Raw genomic sequence first — 25,395 nt, 5'->3', positions numbered from 1 at the left:
TACTGTAGCACTGGCATTTTTTTACTAGTTTTCATTCCATTGAGATTGTATTTGTTTAAAACTTGGTTAATTGTTCTTCCCTTGGTCTTGTAGGTATGAGGGTTAAGAAAGTGGCCTACAAGAAGGCTAGGGGGGACCCTTCTCCCCGTCCCAATGAACCAAAGTTTTAGAATGAAGAGCACAAGACACGTTATGCACTTTTATCGCGGAAGGGGTTTGGAACCATTCGGAGAATAGACTGGGATGTCTTGAAGCTGTTAGGGTTGGATGGTATCATCTTGGAGCTCATCTCCCATAGTGGGTGTGACAAATTATTCTCCATTGAAGTGCCCACCTACAAGGAGTAAACACTAGAAGTTTTGAGCACCATCGAGGTTGCGAAGCATTGTCCATTCACTCACCAACCAAGTTCTATCTCCTTTCATGCATTCAGGAAGAAGCATCGAGTTACGCAAGATCACTTTGGTGTACTCTTGGGTGTTTACATTGAAGCATATACACTCACACCCAGATTCAAAGACTTATCACATGATTTTCTGCACCTGGTAACAAGTGAGAAGTATTGGGCTTCCATGGTGACTTGTTCGAAGACCCGGATGGCGTCTCAAATGTCGAACCCCGCGCATCGCTACATACATGCTCTACTTACTAGAGGTATCGGGGAATGGCTAGACTCTACGGAGATGGTATCTCGCACAGATTTATTGATGCTCTACAGCATTATTGAGCGTCACCCCCTCCACATGGGACACCTTGTTGTGGAAGTCCTAGCACACCAGGGGCAGTTTGTTCGCCTTGGGGCCATTTTCGCCGGACCATACATCACATGAATGATTAGAGGCATGGGCCTTATTGAGCATACCCAGGGTATGACAGTTGTTGGCACTATCACCCCGCTTGGGATGCAGAATCTTGTATGCATTGGGATAGTTGTAAAATAGGGTGATGGTTACAAGCTTGCATAGTGTCAGCGGTGTTGCTATAAGGATTGCCTTGTACTCTTCCCGAATTGCCCACAAAATCTACTTGTTCAGTTGGGGCTGAAGTAGCAATCAAAATAGGACAATCAGATGGCATATGTGAACCCCCACAACCATCACAACTTATGATAGTAGCTACCCTCGGTGAACTCAATGTATCTAATTTTTTGCTCAATGCCTCTAGTTGGGCTGCCAAAGATGTAACCGCATTAATTTAATGGAGTCTGGCCACTTTCTTCTTTTCTCTTGCATTCCATTAGTAGCTATTCATGCCCATTTCTTCTACCTCCTACGGGGTTTTGTTCCCCATTGTACCTTCTGCGGTGGCATCTAGAAGTTGTCTTGTAATTGGATTCAACCAATTGTGAAAAGTCTGAATGATCATCCATTCGGGGAACTCATGTTATGGACACTTCCGCAAGAGGTCCTTAAATCGCTCCCAAGTCTTAAACAAGGATTTAGGTTCCATCTAAAGAAATGAAGATATCTCATTGCGAAGCTTTGCCCACTTTCCCACAGGGAAGTACCTTGCATGGAAAGCTTCGACCATTTCATTCCATGTTGTGATGGAAGCTCTTGGCAATGAATGGAGCCACTATTTAGCTCTTCTTTATAGAGAAAATCAGAAAGCCCTCAATCTTATAGCATCATCCGTAACACCATTGATCATCAATATGTCACAAATCTCCAAGATGGTTTCAATGTGAATGTTTAGATCCTCATCGAGCAATACATTAAGCTGCGCTGACTGCTGTATTACTTGGATGAATGCTGGCTTTAGCTCAAAATTTGGAGTAGTAATTGGGGGCTGACATGACTGAATATGCGAGTAAACTGCAAGTGTACGGGTGTCGAAGTAATAAATCCCAGGTAAGTGTGTATCGTATCCACATGGAGTAGGGAATAAAAATACTTAAATTGTTTCTTAACCAAGTGAAAGATGAATAATGGTTTTGTTAACAAGTGTAATGCAAACAAGAATAAAAGAGACAAGAAAGAAAAGCACAAGTAAAAAGGAGATAAGGTAATCGATATAAATGGGGTACTCAGATATTATTCCGCCTAGGACAATCATTTCAAGTGCAGAACCAACAATTATGCTTCTTAATTAATGCATTAGTGAAATGTGGAAATCCTTCAATACACCGTCCCAAATCTAAGGTCAACCATGACTAACTTTATACAATGTCCTGGAAGAGAAATTGAACAAACTCAACACCTCGCACTCGAATAGAATCTAATAGAGTTCTAGAGATTTCAAGTGATAAACCCTCTTCCTAGATATAGACCTAACCCTTTGGTCTAGGTGGAAGGCCCCTAGTCACAATTAAGTCCTAGGTGCTAAAATCACTTTAACGCTTCACTCCGTTGCCTCTGGAACTAAGCCCCAGCAGAAGGTCATCCCTTAGCCAATTCACTCTACTAGGACCGCAAAGAACTCAAGGAAATAGATGTAGGATAAATCACACTGGAGGGGAAAGGGTACGCTCCGCTACCTCTCGACTCACCCTCTCAACCCTCTCCAATCTAGCTTTGTCTAACTCTCGTTGTTTGTCACTCACTCACAAGAGTTACCAATAAGAACTCTCAACCCTAGTGTCACTCTAAGGGAGTATTCATTCAATCAAATATTCAATATTGGAACTCGAATAAAGCATCAATTAATGAAAGCATAATAACAGGTTTAATGAAACAAATACATCCTAGGGTTCACAATTTCAAGTACCCACTAGGGGTTTAGCTTTCCATGGAGCTAGTTACAATCAACAATGAAATCAAATGTAAAAGCAAGCAATCCATAGAAAACCCCCTCGATAGTCATGACAATGGTCTTGTGGAGAAGCCTCGACTCTTCCAAAGGTCCCTTTATCCGGCCTAGGATACACCTCGCTGGATCAATACCAACGAAAGCTCTCCCACTAACCTATCTCCAGATGGAGCATGATGTCAAGCCATAGAACCTCTCCAAATCACTTTCCTATACCTCTCTAAACCCTAGCCGCCGCCCTCTCACAAGTTGGGAAAAAGATGGAAAAAAAGAATTGAAATCAGGGCTGAAATCGGCGTTAAATAGGGCTGGAGTCGGGCATCCACACACCCCTGTGGATTCTCCACACGGGTCTGTGAAAATTCCACACAGGCATGGATTATGTCCACACGCCCATGTGGATTCTCTGAACTTCACTTTTTCAGCCGACTGTGAACAAACCTGCTATAGTATTGACCCGAAACACTACTGAATCCATGTTTTCATCGATGTAATGTAAACGGGCACACGCTTACATCATATATCGCCTTGCTTCTTCAATAAATGGCTTTGTTGGTGAACATCTTGCTATCAATGCATAAGACAAGATACTCGAATATGACTTCCTTTGTGCCCCTCCAAATCATTGTGCTAACTTGAATAAAAGGAGGTTGGCACACATTCTTGCATCTTGAACCTGACTTATGACTTCACATCTGAACCTTCTCAAGATTTCTTCCAAATAGTGCATTAATGACCAACATTAGCTTCTTTCTTTATCATTCAGCTTCACAACACTATACGCATGAAAGTTATATAAATGCACACATATTAGTGCAAAAACCTGATAAAAGTAATGCTCATCATAAGGAAAGAACACTTCGCATTCTTATCACACAAGCATTTATCAGGGGCCGCACAATACTCGACTGCGTGCCCATAATTGAGGGTATAGCATAGTCTAAAAGTGTTCTCTATTGTTCATTCTGCTCAGCCATATTTTCTGACCCTTAACCTTCTACTTTAGCTATATTTGACGGTTCTTGCACAGGTTCTTTACCCCATCTTCTAAGTGTATGTTCAAGTTCAGGATCACCTCAAACCAATATCGAAGGATTCCCTCGGGTCATAACCTAGAGCTGCACTAAAAGAAACTAAAACAAATCAGAATGATGATAGAAAGGGAAAAGGTGAAACAGAATGAATGGTTAATATCTAAAATAGCAAAGTGCAAAGTATCTCTAAAATGTCTATTCCCTGGCAACAACGCCAAAAACTTGATAACGCCCCTTGCGTATGACCCACAATTGCACAAGTTTGTTAAAGTAATAAATGCCAGGTGAGTGGGTTATCGTATCCATAGGGAATAAGGAATTGAAACACCAAGATTGCTATTAAACAAAGTGGAGATGAAATAATGATGGTGTGGATAAAGATCGATGCAAATGAACTAAAGAAAATAAGAAAGAGAGGCACAATAAAATGAGAGGAAAGATAATCGATACAAGTGGGGTACTTGGATATTATTCCTCCTAGGATTATTTCTTTAAGTGTAAAACCAGCTATTATGCTTCCTAACTAATGCTTAATGAGTCGTGGACATCCTTAAATGCATAGTCTAAAACCTAAGGTCAACTGTGGCTAACTCTACAGTATGCCCCCGCGGAGAAATCAACCAATCTCAACACCTCACACAGTGTAAAGTTACAAGAAGCTCTAGGGATTCCAAGTAATAAATCCTATTCCTATATGTAGATCTGACACTTTGGTCTAGCGAAAGACCCCTAGTCACAATTAAGCCCAAGTGTTAAAGTCAGTTTAATACTTCACTCTATTGGTCGCGCAACTTAGCCCCAGTGAAGTTCATCCCTTAACCCTTCACTGTATTGTAACCGCAAAGAATTATTGGAATGCGGAGGTAGGATAAATCTAACTGGAGCGGAAAGGGGACGCCCTGCTACCTCTCGACTCACCTTCTCGACCCTCTCCAATCTTGCTTTGTCTAACCCTCATGGTGTGTCACTCACTCACAAAGATTACCAAGATGGACTCTCAACCCTAGTGTCACTCTAAGGGAGAAATCATTTAACAAGCATTCAAGATTAGAACTCAATTAAAGACATCAATTAAGGAAAGCATAATTAAAGGTTAATAAAACAAATACATCCCAGGGTTCACAAATCTAATTACCCACTAGGGGGTTTAGCTCTCCACGGAGGAAGATACAATCAATAATGAAATTGAAAGTAAAAACATGTAATCCATAGGAAAACCCCCTCGGTATTCATGTCGATGGTCTTATGGAGTAGCCTCATCCTCTCCAAAGGTCCCCTTGTCAAGCCTAGGGCACACCTCGTTTGATCAGTGCTGACGAAATCTCCCCAATATCTATCTTCCAAGGGAAATGCGGTGTCAAAGCCGTAGAACCACTCCAAAAGACTTGCCAAAGCCTCTCTAAACCCTAGCCGCTGACAGTCCAAAAGTTGGAGAAAAGATAGAAGAAAGGATGAAAGATGGATCCCCAAATCGGTACAAGTCACTGCTTTATAAAGGTCTTTAATCGGGCATCCACACGGGCGTGTCAAATTTCCACACCCCTGTGTGGTTTTCTGGAAATCTGATTTTCTGTGAGCCATGAATAGTAACTTCGACAGTAAATTGCTATAGTGATTTGCTACAGTCTTGCTACAATACTCTGCCATAATACTCCCGAATCCATACTTTTTATTGAGACAACATAAATGGGTACACGTCTGTGCCATAGATTGCGTCGCTTCTTCAATAAAAGCTATTATTGGTGAAGATCTTAATATCATTGCACAAGTTGGGATACACAAATGTGATTGCCTTTGTGCTCCTCTAAACCATTGTGATTGCTTGAGCGTATGGAGGTTGGCTCACATTCATGTATCTTCAATCACAACTTTTATATTCATGTTTCTTCGCACCAAGTCTTCATCAACAAAGTACAATCACAATCCACTTTGGCTTCTTTTTTTCATATTTGGCTTCACAACCATTCATGCATGAAAGTACACAAAAGCACATATATTAACACTAAAATCTGATAAAAGTAATGCTCATTATAATAAAAGAATACATCGTATTCTTAGTACACAGGCACTTATCAAATTTATTAGATTAAACAAATGTGAAGACACAAGTTGTGCTTAAAGACATTTGGTTGTGTGCCAACCTCCATTGCATTCAAGAAAATATACAAATTGGAGGGGCACAAAGGCAGTCATACTCATGTGTTCTGACTTGTGCAATACTAGTAAGATCTTCGTCAATATGATTTCATTGAAGAGGCAATTTGATCTACCTCATGGATGTGAGCCCATTTTTGTGGCCTCAACAAAAAAGTGTGGATTTGGGAGTATTTTGGCGAAGTACTGCAGCAGCTTACTTTAGCAAATCACTGTAGAAAAAGTACTGCAACAGTTACTGTCCATAGCTCACAGGAAATCGACTTCTGGAAATTCACATGGGCGAGTCGAAATTCCACACGCTCGTGTGGATGTCCGATTTTAGCCCCTATAAAAGATGCGATTTTAGACGTTTAAGGGATCTTTTTTTCATTTTTTTCCATTTTTGGAGACACTCGCGGCTAGGGTTTGGAGAGGTTTTGGTTATGTCTTTGGAGGAGTTCTATGGCCTTTGACACCGTATTCCTTAGGAAGATAGTTATTGGGGGAGCTTTGGTCGGCATCAATTCGGCGAGGTGTGCCCTAGGCTTGACGTGGGAACCCTTGGAGAAGACGAGACAACTCTACAAAACTATCGATACGGACTACGAGATGGTTTTACTAATTGATTGCATGCTTTTACATTTGATTTCATTATTGACTGTGTCTTGCTCTATGGAGAGCTAAACCCCTAGTGGATGCTTGGACTTGTAAACCCTAGTATGATTTTGTTTCATTGATCTTTCATTATGTTTTTTTAATTGATGTTTTTAATTAAGTTCCAACATTGAATGCTTGTTGAATTGATTTTCTTTTAGAGTGACAGTAAGGTTGAGAATTTATCTTCGTAATCCTTATGGATGAGTGACACACCATGAGGGTTAGACAAAGCTATGTTATAGAGGGCCGAGGGGGTGAGTCGAGAGGTAGTGGAACGTCCCCTTTCCATTTTGACGTGATTTATCCTACCTCTACGTTCAAAGAGTTCTATATAGTCACAATAAAGTGAAGTACTAAGAGACAAAATCTACTGGGGCTTAGTTGCGCGAGCAATAGAGTTAAGTATCAAAAATTAATTATTAGTGCTAGCGCATAATTGTGACTAGGGGTTTTTTTCTCATGGACCAAAGGGTTAGATCTATATTAGGGAATAAGGTTTATCACTTGGGGTATTGACACGACCCTTTTGGATGTTAACCGCAACTACACGAGTTTGTCAAAGTTGTAATACCCCGGTGAGAGGGTAGTCAAATCCTTAAGGAATAGTTCTTACAAACACAAAGATTGCTATTTAACTAGAATGAAAATGAGTCGATGGTGATGTGAAAACAAATCAATGCAAGTAAAAATAAGAAAAGAAGAAAGAGATGCAAATAAAAGATAGGAGAGACAATCGATGATAAATAGGGTACCAGTATATTGCTCACCCTAGGACTATTGCTTCAAGTGCAAAACCAATCATTATACTTGACAACGCCCTATGCGTATGCCCCACAAGTGCACGGGTTTGTTGAAGTAATAAATCCCAGAAAAGTAGATATCGTATCCACATAGAGTAGTGAATAAAAACACTTAAATTGTTTCTTAACTAAACGAAAAGTTAATAGTAATTTGTGTGACAAAATGTGATGTAACAAAAGTAAAAGAAACAAGAGAAAGAGTGCAACTAAAGGGGAGATAAGGCAATCGATATAAGTGAGATACCCGGATATTGTTCCACCTAGGACAATCGTTTCAAGTGCAAAATACCTCTATTATGCTTTCTAAGTAATCCATTAATGAGTCTTGGAGATCCTTAAGTACATGGTCCCAAATCTAAGGTCAACCATGCCTAACTTTATACAAGTCCCGGAGGAGAGATTGAATAACCTCTCAACTTTGACCTCGTATAGAATCACAATGAGTTCTAGGGATTCCAAGTGATAAATCCTCTTCCTAGATGTAGACCTAACCCTTTGGTCCAGGTGGAAGGTCCCTAGACAAAATTAAGCCCTAGGTGCTAAAATCACTTCAAAGCTTCACTCCGTTTCCTTAGTAACTAAGCCCCAGCGAAAGGTCATCCCTTAGCCCATTCACTCTACTGTGACCTCAAAGAACTCAAGGAAATAGATGTAGGATAAATTACACCAGAGGGGGAAGGGGACGCTCCGCTACCTCTCGACTCACCCTCACAACCCTCTGTAATCTAGCTTTGTCTAACCCTCGTGGTGTGTCACTCACTCACAAGAGTTACCAATAAGAACTCTCAACCCTAGTGTCACTATAAGTTAGTATTCACACAATCAAGCATACAAGATTGAAACTCAAATAAAACATCAATAAATTGAAAGCATAATAAAAAGGTTCAATGAAACAAATACATCCTAGTGTTCAAAAATATCCAAGTACCCACTAGGGGGTTTAGCTTTATATGGAGCTAATTACAATCAATGATATCAAATGTAAAAACAATGAATCCATAGGAAACCCCCTCGATAGTCGTGGAGATGGTCTTGTAGAGAGTCTTCTACTCATCCAAGGGTCCCTTTGTCCGGCCTAGGATATACCTCACCGGATCGGTGTCAACAAAAGCTCTCCCACTAACCTTCTTCCAAACAGAGCGCGATGTTAGAGCCATAGAACATCTCCAAATTTCTAGCCAATACCGCTCAAAACCCTAGCCACAACCCTCTCTCAAGTTGGGGAAAATATGGAGAAAAGAATCCTGAAATCGGTGTTGAAATCGGCCTTAAATAGGGCTAAAATCGGGAATCCAGACACCTATGAGGGCGCCCCTGTGGATTTTTTATACGGGCGTGTGAAATTTCCACACGGGCATGTGGATTCTCTGTTTTACTCCTTCTACGACCGGCTGTAAACAGTTTCTGCTACATTATTTGCTACAGTACCCTATTACAGTACTGGTTCGAAACACTCCAGAATCCATGTTTTCATCGAGGTAACGTAAACGGGCACACGTTTGTGCCGTAGATCGCTTTGCTTCTTCAATAAATGGACACGTTGGTGGAGACCTTGCTATACATGTACAAGCCGGAATGCTTGAATGTAACTGCCCTTGTGCCCCTCCAAATCATTGTTCTAACTTGAATACAAAGAGGTTGGCACACATTCTCGCATCTTAAATCCGGCTTATGTCTTCACGTTTGAACCTTCTCAAGACTTCCTCCAAATGGTGCATTCACGATTTATATTAGCTTCTTTCTCTAACCTTCGGCTTCACAACCCTATATGCATGAAAGTAACATAAATGCACACATATTAGCGTTAAAACCCGAGAAAAGTAATGCTCATCATAAGGAAAGAACACTTCGTATTCTTATCACACAAGCACTTATCAAACTCCCCCACACTTAAGCTTTTGCTTGTCCTCAAGCAAAAATTTAAACAATAAAGCATAGACGAAGGAAATATTGGAAGTGCTTGGCCTTTGGTTCACCAAAGCATACAAAGAGAGCATTCTACAAGTAAGAGAAATTTCAACACTAAATACAAAAAATCAATGCTTAAGAGAAAAACTTGAACCAAAAAGGACAACAAACCCGAAATAGTGTAAGTGTGTGAACTCACTCAAGTCAACCCAAGGTATACTCCTCAAAGTTGTAAGTATAAGTGACTTATTTATCTATAGAAAGTAACAACGATTTCAAAGATGGTAGTAGCTTCACACATCCTCTAAGGTAGCCCTTTCCAAAAAGGCCGCTAAGGTGGCTTTCACACTTTCGAGGTGGTAGCTCTTTCCAGCGGAGTGGTAGATTTCACTCATCCTATAAGTTAGCTCTTTCACTCATTAGGGCATAACTAGTATCAAACTTATGAGAGTAGCTTCATACTTAATAGGTAGTAGCTCTTTCCACCCAACAAGCACAACTAAACAATAAAACTATTTTTTTTCTTTCTTTTTTTTTTGTAGAATTGACAAAAGAAACAACTATAACTAGTCCCTTTTACATCAAACTTGAGTTTCCAAAAGAGTTTAAAGAGTGAATAGTGCAACAAGTGTCAATCGGGCAAAAATTCCAAGAAATTCAAGCAAAAACTAGAGCATGAGAACATTCAATATTAAAATTTCTCCTAAACTCAAGAATATAATCATTGTAACTAAGGTGAACCGCCATTGGCTATGTAAGCATGTATATCAATCAAAACTAGTATAAAAGATATGTGTACTATCAAACTCCCCCCCACACTTAAGTTGTACATTGTCCCCAATGTACACATGCAAGCTCACACATAATGTATATCAATCAAGAACAAATATGGGAGAAGCAATCAAAACAATACTCAACTGACTCCTAGTTTTGCATTTGATGGAGCTAAATCCTTGGGAGTTGACACGCGTCCGAAGTATGCGTGTAAACCACAAATGCACGGGTGTCGAAGTAATAAAATACCCGGTGAGTCGGGTAGTCGAATCCACAGAGAATAGGGCTACTAGTAGTAACTTCTTCTCTGCTTTCGAACCTAATGATAAATGGAAAGGTGTGGTGATCTAATTTGCGAAGAAATGAATACCGGAGACGAATATGCAAGAGTTAAATGGATGGAGATCTCAATCAGTAAAAGTGGGGTATTCAGGCAATGCTCCCCCTAGGATTCAGGTATTAGGTACCGAATGAGCAAAGTGTTTCTATGAAGAGTAAGTTAAGTCGTGGGAATCCAAATATAATCGGATCCGGCCTCCCGATCACCGATACTAGTCCCCTACAAGGTCCCGGTGGAGAAATCGCTCAATCTCAACACCTCACACCCCATATGACCGCAATAGGCTCTAGGGACACCTAAGAGTGAAACCGATTCCTAAAGATAGATCCAACCCTAATTCCCGGCGAAGGATCTCTAACCCCCTACAAGGTCCCGGTGGAGAAATCTCTTAATCTCACGCCTCACACCAAATATGGTTGCATAGAGTTTAGGGAATAAAGAGATAGGAAACACTCAATCGGAAGAGAGAGGGGATATTCCACTATCTCATGACTCACCCTCTCAACCTTCTTTAACCTTGAAGTTCTAACCCTAATGGAGACCTCTCTCTCACCAAGGTAACAAATCATGCAAACCAAATAACAAAAAGATCAATAAGGTAAGCAAGCATTATACATTCAAGATTAAAACTTAATCAAACTCGGATTAAATAGAAACACTAAGCAAATCCACAAAAGATGAGAATCCTAGGGTTGACAAGCCCAAATACCCTCTAGGGTTTTAGCTCTCCATGGAGCAATATACAAAACACACCATCAATGAATGAAAGTACATTAAAACCATAGAAATAAACCCCCTTATATATGAACTGATGGCCTTGATGGAGAGCTTCGGCGTCTTGAAGGACCCACTCCAAAGCTAGGTTCACCGGTGGCTTCCTTGATGCTATGACGGAGGAGGAATCGATCAAAGTTGGTGACGAAGCGCCTCCAAAGCCGCAAAGACCTTATCTCGAAACCCTAGCCGTCTCACCCCTCAAGAGCCGCACAAAAGATTAGAAAGAATAGGGAAAAACGGCTATTTATAGGCTTTAGATCACGTCTGTCACGTGCCCCCACGCGCCCGTGTGGATTTTCCACGCGCCCGCGTGGGCTGCAGGAATTTCCACACGGGCGCGTGAACAGTAATTTTGCTGCAGTACTACTACAGTGAAATTGCTACAGTAGGCCACATGTCCAGGCACACGTCCATGTGGTAGGCTATAAAATTTTTCTTCATCGACGTATTTTTGAGAGGTTTTGCAATCTTCACAAAGAAAAGGAATATGAAGATGTGGCTGCCTTTGTGCCCTTCCAACTAGTGAATTGACTTGAATCTTCTTGGAAGTTGGCACATATCTCCACGTTCATGAACTCCTCTCGTGTCTTGGTCCTTGAATTGAACCAGAACTCCCAACATTATGCCTTTATAGCCTATCTTTGCTTCCTTTTATTCTAGAAGGCATTTACAACCTATTTGCATAAAAGAACACCAAATACACAATATGAGACATAAACCATAGTAAAAATGATGCTCAATGCATGTAAAACATATATAAAAATATGTCTACTCAAGCACTTATCAGGAGTAAAATTCCAACGGGTTCTGATACTCACACAGCCAAGTGCCAAAACTCCTTGGCGGTGTCCATGACAAATTCTCAATTCCCATGTTGACAAGACCATCTGCACGCATACATGAGAGGGTTCAATGAAGCTCAATAAAATAAAAACAATTCGAGTATATAAAAGATAAAGCAATGAATACAACCCAAGGCAATAAAACGAAAATAAACTCAGAAGGAAAATCCTATTTGAGTATATAAGTCCAAAAGAAAATACAAAAAGTAATAAAAATGACGAAAACAAAGTCAAGTGTCGATGTCGCGCTTTGGCTCTACTGGTAATGCTGGTGGTGATGAGGTACACTGTGGGTCAGCAGGTGCTGGATGATAAATGTCTAAATGTACGTATTTTGTACGTACCAATATGCATATTTATTGTATTTTATTGAGAACTCTATGCCTTTCTTATAGTTTAATCATTTTATTTCATGTTTCAGGCACAAAGCAAGCCTAGGAGAGCCCAACGATGGAATGTAAGAAGAAATCGACATCGAAAACGTCATTTTTGGACACCGGGCACTGTACATGCACTATAGCAGCCCGGAACATAAAAATCTCAGAAAAAGTCTAAGTCTGGATTTCCTTACCGCCAGTATTATGACCATCCTCGCGGCAATATTGTGAGCGTGAGGCCACCCGTAGGGAAGCCCGAGTTCATCCCTTTATTAGCATTGTTAGGATTTCTTTTGAGAGGGGAAGCCTTCTTCTTGGAGCTCACCACCACCAAACTAAATCGGAGATAGAAGTAATGTCTTGAGGGCATTTCCATGGAGGATTCGATGAGGAGAGTGCGATTTTGGGCGAGATCTACTCCTAGGTCTTGTGTAGAGGAGTGACAAGTACCCCTTGCTTATATCTCGCAAGTGCACGGGTTTGTCAAAGTAATAATCCCGGGTGAGCGTGGTCGAATCCACAGGGAGTAGGAAATGAAAATACTTAATTTGGTTCTTAGCTATGTGGAAGATGAATAGTGATTGGTGTGAAATTGATTCAATTCTCAATAATAAAAGAAACAAGTAAGAGAGCAAGAATAAAGAAAAGGGTAAGGCAATCGATAAAGATGGGGTACTCAGATGATGCTTCACCTAGGAAAATTGTTTCAAGTGCAAGAACTCTCTCTATTATGCTTCCTAATCAATGCAATGGTGAGTCGTGGAAATCCTTACATACATAGTCCCAGTTCTAAGGTCAACTATGCCGAACTCTACTCATGTCCCGGATGAGAGATTAAATAACCTCTCAACCTCGCACTCGAATAAAGTTGCAATGGGCTCTAGGGATTCCAAGTGATAAATCACTTCCTAATTATAGACCTAACCCTTTGATCCAAGCGGAAGGTCCCTAGCCACAATTGAGCCCTAGATAGTAAGATCTCCTCAACGCTTCACTCCATTGCACGCGCAACTAGGCCCCAGCGGAGGTTCATCCCTTAGACCATTCATTCTATTATGGCCGCAAAGAACTCAAGGAACGGAGGTAGAATCTATCACGTCAGAGGGGAAAGGGGACGCTCCTGTACCTTTCGACTTACCCTGTCAACCCTTTCCAACCTAGCTTTGTCTAACGCTCGTGGTGTGTCACTCACTCACAAGGTTACCAACAAGAACTCTCAACCCTAGTGTCACTCTAGGGGAAATGTTCATACAATCAAGCATTCAAGGTTGGAACTCATAATAAACATCAATTTATTGAAAGCATAATAAAGAAGTTCAATGAAACGAGTACATCCTAGGGTTTACAATCACCCAAGTACCCACTAGGGGTTTAGCTCTCCATGGAGCTAAGTACAATCAAAGAAATTGAATGTAAAAGCAATGAATCCATAAAGAAACCCCCTCGATGGTCGTGTCGATGGTCTTGTGGAAAGTCCTCTACTCGTCGTCCAAGGATTTCTTCGTCCAGTATAGGATACGCCTCGATCGAAGCTCTCCTACCAACCTTCTTCCTAATGGAATCACGATGTTAGAGCCGTAGAACCTCTGCAAAACCTTGGCCAATACCCCTTGAAACCCTAGCCGAAACCCTCTCACAAGTTGGGGAAAAGATGGAGAAAAGAATACTGAAATCGGGGCTGAAATCGGCTTTAAATAGGGCTGGAATCGGGAGACTACATGGGCGTGTATGATGTCACATGCCCCTGTGGAATTTCCACGCGGGTGTGGATAATTTCCACACGCCCATGTGGATTCTCTGTTTCTCCCGAATTCCATACTTTCATTGGGGTAACGCAAACGGGCACACGTTTACGTCGTGAATCACTTGCTTCTTCAATGATGTACACGTTGGTGGATCTCTTGTTCTTATATGCATAAATCAGAATGCTCGAGTGTGACTGCCTTTGTGCCCCTCCAAATGAATGTGCTCACTCGAATACGAGGAGGTTGGCACACACTTTAGCATCACACACCTGACCTATGTTTTCGCGTTTGAACCTTAGCAAGATCTCCTGCAAAATAGGTGCATTATGATCCACATTGGCCTATTTCCTTCATACTCGGCCTCACAACCCTACCTGTATAAAAGTAACATAAAAAACACACATATTAATGTAAAAACCTGAGAAAAGTAATGCTCAATATAAGGAATGAACGCTTCGCATTCATATCGCACAAGCACTTATCAAACTCCCCCACACTTAAGCTTTTGCTTGTCCTCAAGCAAACATTTAAACATTCTGTGCATCAATGAAGAAATTGTTGAAAGTGCTTGGCCTTAGGTTCACCAAAGTATACAAAGATAGCATTCTACAAGTAAGGAAAATTTCAACACTAAATACGAAAAAATCAATGCTTTAGCTAAAAACTTGAATAAAAAAGGATAACAAACCCGAATTTCGTGTGTGTGAACTCACTCAAAACACCCCAAGTTATACTCCTCAAAGTTCTAAGTGCAAGGGACTTATTTATCTACACAAGTGATAAAAATTTTAAAACATGGTAGTAGCTTCACACATCCTCTAAGGTAGCCCTTTCCAAAGCGGCCGCTAAGGTGGCTTTCACACTTTCTAGGTGGTAGCTCTTTCTACCCGGGTGGTAGCTTTCACTCATCCTATGAGATAGCTCTTTCTCTCATTAGGGCATAACTAGTATCCGCCTTATGAGAGTAGCTTCATACTTCATAGGTGGTAGCTCTTTCCACCCAACAAATACAAATAAACAAAAAAAACTATTTTGTTCCTTCTTTTCATTTTATTTATTTTTTTTTTTTAAAGAAGTAAACCTAACTAGTCCCTTTAACCTCAAACATGAGTTTCCAATAGAGTTCAAAGAATGAATAGTGCACTAAGTGTAAATCGGGCAAAAGTTCCTAAAAAATTCAAGCAAGAACTAGAGCATAAAAAACATTCAATGTTAACAATTCTCCCAGACTTAAGAATACAAACATTGCAACTAAGGTAAACTGCCATTGGCTACGTGAGCATATATCAATCAAGAACAATAGAAAATATGTGCGCATTATGAAACTTCCCCCCCCCCCACACACACTTAAGTTTACATTGTCCTCAATGTACACATGCAACCTCACTCAAAATATATCATTCAAAAAAATAGATGTGGGAGAAGCAATCAACACAATACTCCCCTGACTCCTAGTGTTGCGTTTAATGAAGCTAATTCATTGGGAGTAGTGTTCCAATGGGTCGTGAAGCTCACACGGCCAAGTGCCAAAGCACCTTGGCCGTGCCCATGACTAAGTCTCAATTTCCAAGAAAACAAGACCATCTGCACGCATACATGAGGGGGTTCAGTGAAGCTCAAGAAAAACAAAAATAACTCGAGTGTATAAAAGATGAAGCAATGAATACAACTCGATAATGCAAAATAACATAAACTCAGAAGGAAAATCCTTTTTGAGTGAACAAGTCTAAAAACAAGAAAATAAGATAAAGTAAAATGCATGAAAGTAAAAGAAAGGTCAAGTGTCGAAGTTGCTCTCGGGCTTCGCTGCTGCTGCTGCTGCTGAAGTGGAAGCATATAGTGGGTCCTCTGGTACTAGGGTCGAGGATGGAGGTGCTGGAGATACTGGCGGTGCCTGAAGAGTCCTCGGCTGCAGGGCGAATGATGAGGCGACGTCTCGCTCTAGGATCTGCTGTAATATGTCAAAATGTACCATGAACTCTGTGTACTGAGTGGCCTGCGTAGCCCTAATCTCAGCAACCTCGGCTCGGACCACTCCTATAGCATTCTCGAGCCTCTCAAAGAGATCATTGGCTCGAGAAGGTGAAAATATACGCACTGGGGTTGGTTCCTCGGCCGCTAGAGGTGCCTCGGTGTCCATCGATGCGGGCTGAGATGCTCCAGTGTCATCACCCTTATCCTCAGCTATCTCTGGGGCTGGTAGAACTAATGCAAAAACCCCTATCCGAACCCTGCAGACCATGCCCATCAATCGCATCGTCTCTAGACCCAGGGGAGCGGGTACACTCGTCTTCTCGGCCCCGCGGATCGAATCCAAGAGACCCATGCCCAGCACTAATCTCGTAATGTAAGGACCCGAGAATATCGCTCCCAGTCTAGTGTATTGTCCCTGATGTCTGATGTAATCATCCAAGATGTGCCCTAAGTGTATCGGTACGCGCTCTACCATTGAGTACAAGTACAGCAACTCCTGGTGGCACAAGACACCAGTACTATCGCCACGGCCATTCACCGACCTACTCATGATTGCGTGCAAATATCTGTAGGTACGCCGGGAAAGGCACGTGGCCTTGGAGACCCCCGGCTCGTACTGACCCTGACCACATAGCACACTATAAGCTCTCTGCGGGGTCAAGGTTACAGGATAATCAGTAGGCAACTGTGCATACTCCTTTGAATCTGTGAATGCCTCCTCATATAAGCCAAGTAGTATGGAAAACTGCGTAATGCTCAAACTATGGTGGCGACCAAACACTTTGAACTGAATGGTGCCCAAACTATTGAAGCTCGCATACGCTCTATCAAACTCAAACGAGGAGAACACCTCCAGTGCAAACTCTCGCATAGCTGGCTCTCTAAGCGTCATCAACTGCCGCCAACCACCATCTGGAACAAGGTCCTCAACCTCATCAGCGAACTCATCTCCCTACTAAAGACCTCGTAATATAGTCGTGTCAAGGAATCAAGTCTGTCCGAAGCGGAGTCTCAATAAGCGCTCATAACGGGCCTGATGTTCGAGAATCGCAAATCGCATGCCCTTGGGCTTAGAGGATGACTCACATGGCCTCTTATCAGCTTACTTCTTTGTCCTAGGTTCCATGATCTGCCAAATTTAAACAAAATTAGTCAAACAAATTGATAAAACAATACTGCAGAAATCCATACGGTTGTGTGGAATTTCTGCACGTCCGTGTGGATTCACGGGGCGTGAGAAACGCACGGCCAGGTATCAACAATCCAAAAATACACATCAAAAATATCTTTAACTTCGTTCTAAATGTAAATCATTGTTCCAATTGAAGAAACGAAGCATTGTTAACTAGATTAATCAATAGAAATCATGAATTGACGAAAAAGATGAAGAAAATGAATTTACCGACGAGGAGAAATGAGAAAATAGTGAGCCGGCTGGAAAAATTGCTAAAATCCCACCAAACTGGCGCAATGGACTCGGAGAATGTTGTGAGAGTGTTTTCAAGGGAAAAGGAGTCGTGAAGAAGGAGAGAAATCATCCCCTTTTTAAACAGAACTCTCGACTTTTGACGTTCTGTGCATCCACACGGGCGTGTGGAAATTCCCCATGCCTGTGTGCCTCACTTCAAAAGCTCCACAGGGGCGTATGAACGCCCCTGTGCGCTCTCAGGAAAAACTCTCACTGACTTAGAACGATCTCCCACGGGCGTGCGGAAATTATCCACGCCCGTGCGCCAGACCCACAGGAGCAGACGCACGCCCCTGTGGCTTCCCTGGTCATCTGAGAAAAATATCAAGTCGCCCACACGCCCGTACGGAAATTCCCCACGGGTGTAGGTATTCACATGCCTCAACTCACAGGGGCGGCCGCACGCCCCTGTGTTTTCTCGGGATGGAGGGAGCAATCTGCAGAGTTTCGCACGGGCGTGCGGAAATTACCCACGCTCGTACGAAACTCTGTGTGTTGTCGGGAAAATCTGCCCAACTCTGCAGGAAGGCACACGCCCGTGTGGAAATTATGCACGGGCGTGCGCCAGTCGCATGGTCATCCACAGGGGCAGCCACACGCCCCTGTGCCCTCTCTGGAAGAGTTCACAGTACACATCCACGGGCGTGTAGAATTTCCACACGCCCGTGTGTTTTCTCTGTATGACTTAGAAAAACCTGCAGTCTCTGCAGAACTAGTCTGAACATGTTTACACACTCAGAGCCTGCCCTATTGTGCAAGATATACCAGATAAAAACACAAAATAGAACTCAAACGACCAAACTTCGCCAATTCTCAACAAAACATACAATGAATTCTTTTAAAAACCCACAATAAAATCACAGCACAAGCACTCAAAAATTGAAACACCAACACTTAACAATTTATTCATGCAAACAAACTAAAGTAAAAGTACGAAAAAAAAACAATAAACACTTGGGTTGCCTCCCAAGAAGCGCTTGTTTAACGTCACTAAGCTTGACGTATCTTTCTTACCTCACGGTGGTTCATGAATGAAGGTTGCCCTCTTACCCATAACTTGAAAGCATGATGAGCAAAGTCTCTTGAGGGTAGAGGGTGCACTATCGGGCTTCGGACCACCTAACAATGGTTCGTCCAACTTTCTTGGCTCATGTATGTCTCCAACAGTCTTGGGGCATTTTCGGTTGCGTCTTCGAGCCCTCTTCATTTTCCGGAGCACCTTCTTCAAGATTCCCGGGGTAGATGTTTCCTCTACAGTCGAACCAAGCATCATTACTTCTTCATTGCTCTCCTCTTGGTCGAACAAACCTTCATACGGATCCGGGTTGAACATTTCCTGTATATATTCATCAACAATCTCATCAGTAGTGTCTAGAAAATACAAAGTGTCATCAAAATCGAGAGAATGCCGCATGGCTTTAGCAAGGCGGTAAATGAGCTTATCGTCTCCGACTCTCAACGTGCGCTCTCCGCCGTCCATGTCAATCAATGCTTTGGAAGTCCGCAAGAACGGTCTCCCAAGTATCAAGGGTACATCTGCATCCTCATCAACATCTAGCACTACAAAGTCAACCGAAGAAATATACGTGCCCACCTTGACAAGCACGTCTTCAATGATGCCTCTCGGATGTCGTACCGTTCGGTCCGCCAATTGTAAAGTCATTCGAGTAGGCCTAGGCACACCCAAGCTTAGCTTTTGGAAGAAAGTATATGGCATGACGTTAATACTTGCCCTTGAATCCGCCAATGCCATTTCCTCACCTAAGTTGCCGTTGTTACACGGAATAATGAAGCTTCCGGGGTCTTTCTTCTTGTTCGGCATGTTCTTTTGCAACACCGCCGAGCATGAAGCATCAAGCACCACTGAAGCACTATCCTCCAATTTCCTCTTGTTGGTCAATAGGTCTTTCAGGAACTTCGCATACTTAGGCATTTGAGCCAAAGCCTCAACAAAAGGAATGTTGATGTGGAGTTTCTTGAACAAACTCAGGAACTTCTTATACTGGTCATCCCCTTGCTCATTCTTTAATCTAGAGGGATAAGGGATTCTTGGCTTGAAGGTTGGGGGTGCCACCTCTTTCTCTTTGTTTGCTCCCTTCTCAACCTCTATGACCTCGAGTACGTGTTCTTTCGGCTTCTCACTCGGAAGCCTCCTTTCAACCTCATGACCGCTTCTCAAAGTGATCACCTTCACATGTTCTCTCGGGTTGGTTTCCGTGTTGCTTGGTAAATTTCCATGTGGCCTTTCGGAAAGAGATTTCGTAATTTGCCCCACTTGATTTTCAAGGTTATGCAAGGAGGCGGTGTGATTGCGAAGTGTAGCCTCGACTAATTCAAACCTTGTATTTGCCGATTGAACAAATCTAGCCAAGTGCTTCTCCAAATCTGTCATTCGGGTTTTCAAGCCTGAAATTCTGTTTTCCACTTGAGGGGCTTGTTGTTGTTGTTGGAACCCAGATGGCCCCATGGTCTTCTGTGGTCCTTGATTACTCCATGAAAAGTTGGGATGATTCTTCCAACCTGAATTGTAGGTGTTGCTGTATGGATTCCCTTGAGGTCTCATTCCATTACCTACAAAGTCAACATTCTCAACTGAAGAAACATCACCTATGACGATTGGGCAATCGAAAGGAGCATGTCCTCCACCACAACTGGTACAATTTTTCACGGCCACAACTCTATTCGAAGCTATAAGATCTAGCTTCTTACTCAAACTCTCCACTTGGGCCGCCAATGAACTTACCGCATCAATTTCATGGAGACCGGCCACCTTTTTCTTTTCCCTAGCGTTCCACTAGTAGCTATTTAACCCCATTTCCTCAATCAATTGATGTGCCTCGTCGGGGGTCTTGCTACCTATGGTACCTCCTGCCGCCCCATCCAAGAGTTGCCTTGTACTCTGGTTCAAACCATTGTAGAAGGGTTGAACAATCATCCACTCCGGGAATCCGTGTTGCGGACACTTGCGCAAGAGTTCCTTGAACCTTTCCCATGTCTCAAATAGAGACTCCAATTCCAACTGCATAAAGGATTAGATCTCATTCCTAAGTTTTGCTGATTTTCTGGGAGGGAAATAACGGGCTAGAAAAGATTCTACCATCTCCTCCCATGTAGTGATTGATGCCCTAGGTAATGAGTGTAGCCACTACTTTGCTTTCCCCTTTAAGGAAAATGGGAAGGCTCTCAATTTGATGGCATCATCCGTCACACCATTTATCTTCAGCATGACACAAACCTTGAGGAAGCTCTCTATGTGACTGTTTGGATCCTCATCAGCCAAACCGTTGAATTGTGCAGACTGCTGCAGCATATGGATGAATGCCGGCTTTAGCTCAAAATTCTGAGCTGTGATTGGGGGACGCACAATACTCGATTGTGTCCCCAACACTGAAGGTCTGGCATAATTGGATAGTGTCCGTTGTTGCTCATTTTGTTCTGCCATGGTGTCAGATCCTTCTACTTCCAAATTAGCTGGATTAGGTTGTTCTTGTACAGGTTCTTTCCCTTTCCTTCGAAGTGTACGTTCAAGCTCAGGGTCTCCTTCAATCAATATTGATGGATTCCCTCGGGTCATAACCTAGAGCTGCACCAAAAGTAAAGAAAAAGAAAATCAGAACGATGATAGAATAAGAAGATATGAAATAGAATGTGTAGTGAAATAGCTAAGAAAAAAAACTGCAAAGTATCTCTAAACGCCTAGCTCCCCGGCAACGGCGCCAAAAACTTGACAAGTACCCCTTGCTTATATCCCTCAAGTGCACGGGTTTGTCGAAGTAATAATCCTGCGTGAGCGGGGTCGAATCCACAGGGAGTAGGGAATGAAAATACTTAATTTGGTTCTTAGCTATGTGGAAGATCAATAGTGATTGGTGTGAAATTGCTTCAATTCTCAATAATAAAAGAAACAAGTGAGAGAGCAAGAATAAAGAAAAGGGTAAGGCAATCGATAAAGATGGGGTACTCGGATGATGCTTCACCTAAGAAAATCATTTCAAGTGCAAGAACTCTCTCTATTATGCATCCTAATCAATGCAATGGTGAGTCGTGGAAATCCTTACATACATAGTCCCAATTCTAAGGTCAACTATGCCGAACTCTACTCATGTCCCGGAGGAGAGATTAAATAACCTCTCAACCTCGCACTCGAATAAAGTTGCAATGGGATCTAGGGATTCCAAGTGATAAATCGCTTCCTAATTATAGACCTAACCCTTTGATCCAGGTGGAAGGTCCCTAGCCACAATTAAGCCATAGATACTAAGATCTCCTCAACGCTTCACTCCATTATACGTGCAACTAGGCCCCAGCGGAGGTTCATCCCTTAGACCATTCACTCTATTATGGCCGCAAAGAACTCAAGGAATGGAGGTAGAATCTATCACGTCGGAGGGGAAAGGGGACGCTCCTGTACCTCTCGACTCACCCTCTAAACCCTCTCTGACCTAGCTTTGTCTAACGCTCGTGGTGTGTCACTCACTCACAAGGTTACCAACAAGAACTCTCAACCCTAGTGTCACTCTAGGCGAAATGTTCATACAATCAAGAATTCAAGGTTGGAACTCAAAATAAACATCAATTTATTGAAAGCATAATAAAGAACTTCAATGACACGATTTCATCCTAGGGTTTACAATCACCCAAGTACCCACTAGGGGTTTAGCTCTCCATGGAGCTAAGTACAATCAATGAAATTGAATGTAAAAGCAATGAATCCATAAAGAAACCGCCTCGATGGTCGTGCCGATGGTCTTGTGGAAAGTCCTCTACTCGTCGTCCAAGGATTCCTTCATCCGGTATAGGATACGCCTCGATCGAAGCTCCCCTACCAACCTTCTTCCTAATGGAATCACGATGTCGGAGTCGTAGAATCTCTCCAAAACCTTGGCCAATAACCCTTGAAACCCTAGCCAAAACCCTCTCACAAGTTGGGGAAAAGATGGAGAAAAGAATACTGAAATCGGGGCTGAAATCGGCTTTAAATAGGGACGGAATCGGGCGACTACACGGGCGTGTATGATGTCACAAGCCCCTATGGAATTTCCACATGGGCGTGGATAATTTCCACATGCCCGTGTGGATTCTCTGTTTCTCTGATTTCTCTGCCGGGTTGCTACAGTACTTGCTACAGTACTTGCTATGGTACCTGCTACGGTACTCTGCCGGAAATACTCCTGAATTCCATACTTTCATTGGGGTAACGCAAACGGGCACACGTTCACGTCGTGAATCACTTGCTTCTTCAATGATATATATGTTGGTGGGGTTCTTGTTCTTGTATGCATAAGACGGAATGCTCGAGTGTGCCTGCCTTTGTGCCCCTCCAAATGGATGTACTCACTCGAATGCGAGGAGGTTGGCACACACTCTAGCATCTCACTCCTGTCCTATGTCTTCGCGTTTGAACCTTAGCAAGATCTCCTCCAAAATAGGTGCATTATGATCCACATTGGCCCATTTCCTTCATACTCGGCCTCACAACCCTACCTGCATAATAGTAACATAAAAGCACACATATTAATGTAAAAAACTGAGAAAAGTAATGCTCAACATATGGAATGAATGCTTCTCATTCATATCGCACAAGCACTTATCAAGGAGGTTGAAGACAAGGGAAGCCACATCTTGTGTGCCATCTTTGGAAACTTCTCTGGCCTTCATTCTTTGAGATAGTGTTTCTCATGTTTTGTTTGGTTGTTTGCATGGGTTTCTTGTTGTATTTGATAACTATGGACAATTAAACCCCAAGGTCACCGGATGTAGGTGAACCTTCGGGGGAACTTGTGCTTGTATGCATGCTTGGTTCTTTCTATTGTATTTTGGCTTGTTTATGATCCTTGCTTAGTGTATTTGAATGTTTTAATCTGCATGAGAACTCGGTGTATCAATTCTTAGGTAATGCTAGGTTGCATGAACATTGCCCTAGTGCTAGACTCACCAAGTTTGTAAGGGAAGCACATATAAATACACCGTGACAATCGGGTATTTATACCCTTCCAATTCTAGGGTTAAGTATTAGCTTGTATTCTAACCCTAACTTGAGAAACCACCTTTCCCATTGCAATCGTAGGAGGATTTGAGTGGATGAGATTCAGTATCCAATACTCGTACCGGATTAGGGGTCAATTGCCGTGACCATCGGGTTGACCTAATCTAGGATTTTCTCGGTCTAACTAGCCAATTGCATGTTAGTTTTGGCATCCTGCACAATTTAGTAGCCCCTAAGAGGATCCTCATCCGTGACCGATTTCTTTCCGTGATTATCCTCGGTATCTTGCCTTCATTGTTAGCATTTTATTTGCATTTTACTTGTTTATTTGTTTTATCACTATGATATTCAAACTTGGAGGTTAAACAACACAGCAAAGAGGAAGTAAGAGTAGCTTCTCGGGCCCTTGGGAATACGACCCCTTCGTGCTCGCAGGAGGGGTATTACTTGGTGATCCCGTACACTTGCGGGGAAGCGACCAAGTTTTTGGCACCCTTGCCAGGGACCCACGAGGAATACTCTAAAAACATTAAGCATTCTTGCATTTACTACTTTATTACATCCCGCCATATCCCCTTATCTTTCTCTCTTGTAAATCCTTGTGTGTTGACCTCTATTTTTGTAAATATCTCTTTTGTCTTCTTTAACTATGGCTTTGACTAAAGATCGGGTTATTTACCACTGGTCACAGGATTCGTAGCCTCGTAACTCATACGAGCTAACTGGATGGGGTAGTTTTTATTTTGATGATGATCTGTGGAAGAAATAGTATTGTGAGGAGTCGATCAATTCAACTCTAGAGACACAGAAGGTCCAATTATTTCTTGAGGAATACATGGAAACAGATGGGGCGAGCCTTGTAGGGAATTTTTGTTCACGTAATTACCAATTCGACCCTGTCAATGATGAATCAAGAGACAGTTCTGACGGATCCCCACGGTCAACAAGTCTTGTTGAAGAGGTGACGGATCCAACGGGGTCAGGAGGTTTAGAGGAAATGGATTATTCTCAAGTGAGTGACTTATTTTTGATTGGGGCCGAGGTTCAGGTGACAGAAGATAGTTCGAGCAGTGACAATTCATCTGAAGAAGAGAATGAGAGAGTTAAGAAATGTGATCTCGGGAAATATGGGAGATTGAAATCATCAATTGAAAAACCACCTGAACTAGAGCTGAAACTCCTTCCCGAGCATTTAGAATATGCCTTTCTGGGTGATGGTTCCAAGCTCCCGGTCATTATAGCATCTGACTTGACAACTGAGCAGAGGGATAAGCTTTTAGTTGTACTGAAAAGGCACAAAAGGGTGATTGCGTGGAAAATAGCTGATATCAACGGAATCATCAGTGCATCTTTTTGTACACACAAGATTCTCATGGAGGACAATCAGAAAACCCACAGCGATATCCTAACTAAGGCTTAACCCTAACATGAAGGACGTAGTAAGAAATAAGGTTATCAAGTTACTTGATGCAGGTATAATTTATCCCATCTCTGACAGTGCATGGGTAAGCCCAGTACAGGTGGTACCGAAGAAGGGAGGAATGGCAGTTCTCACCAACGAGAAGAATGAGCGTGTTCCTACCAGAGCTATAACAGGTTGGAGAGTCTGCATAGACTACAGGAAACTCAATGACGCCACGAGGAAGGATCATTTTCCTTTGTCTTTCATCGATTAGATGCTCGAACGACTTGCAGTACACTCTTATTACTGCTTTCTAGATGGGCTCTCTGGGTATTTTCAGATACCTATTGGCCCGGAAGATCAGGAAAAGACCACCTTCACCTGCCCATATGGCACATTTGCTTACCGTCGCATGCCTTTTGGATAT

The 25,395-nt window shown here is 42.4% G+C and overlaps 2 non-coding genes across 2 annotated transcripts; both read left to right on the top strand.

Moving 5' to 3' along the window:
- Nucleotides 1-1,375: 1,375 nt before the first annotated feature.
- LOC120274353 lies at nucleotides 1,376-1,481 on the top strand. The gene has a single exon (XR_005540879.1). It is a non-coding gene; the product is annotated as a small nucleolar RNA R71 (small nucleolar RNA).
- Nucleotides 1,482-20,525: 19,044 nt separating this feature from the next.
- Nucleotides 20,526-20,632, top strand: LOC120274192. Its single transcript, XR_005540727.1, has one exon. It is a non-coding gene; the product is annotated as a small nucleolar RNA R71 (small nucleolar RNA).
- The last annotated feature ends 4,763 nt before the right edge of the window (nucleotides 20,633-25,395 follow it).

Source organism: Dioscorea cayenensis, chromosome 12 (genome assembly GCF_009730915.1).
Source record: "Dioscorea cayenensis subsp. rotundata cultivar TDr96_F1 chromosome 12, TDr96_F1_v2_PseudoChromosome.rev07_lg8_w22 25.fasta, whole genome shotgun sequence".
NCBI lineage: Eukaryota > Viridiplantae > Streptophyta > Magnoliopsida > Dioscoreales > Dioscoreaceae > Dioscorea > Dioscorea cayenensis.
The sequence above is the reverse complement of the archived record's forward strand: the minus strand, read 5'-3'. Positions and strand labels throughout refer to the sequence as shown.